Source organism: Plasmopara halstedii, assembly GCF_900000015.1.
Source record: "Plasmopara halstedii genome assembly, contig: Scaffold_350, whole genome shotgun sequence".
Taxonomy (NCBI): domain Eukaryota; phylum Oomycota; class Peronosporomycetes; order Peronosporales; family Peronosporaceae; genus Plasmopara; species Plasmopara halstedii.
In genome coordinates, this window is record NW_020187271.1 from 610,172 (window position 1) to 610,547 (window position 376).

Consider the following 376-nt stretch of genomic DNA (forward strand, 5'->3'; position numbering starts at 1 on the left):
AAACTTTCAGCAGTTGTTTGTGTTGATCCACAATCAAGTCAATAGAGCTCTGGGGTTGTGAGACCGCCAGCCGATCACGGTATGTCAAAATCATCTGAACAACATCTCGTGGTTTCAGTGTCATTAGTTCGTGCGGTAAGCAAGGAGGCATATCCGCATTACTAGCATCATTAACCTCGTCTCGTAAGGCCTCAACAGAGCTCAGACCGTCAGCAATTTTCAATAAGATTTTGCCTACAACTTGCACTACCTCAGCACTAGGGGCCGGATCCAACTCGGCCAAATATTGGCTGGCGAAGATACCCTGGTCTTGAATTCGACCAATCAAATCGTCGCGACTGACCTGCCATTGCTTGAAAGTAACGAGGCTTTGAGA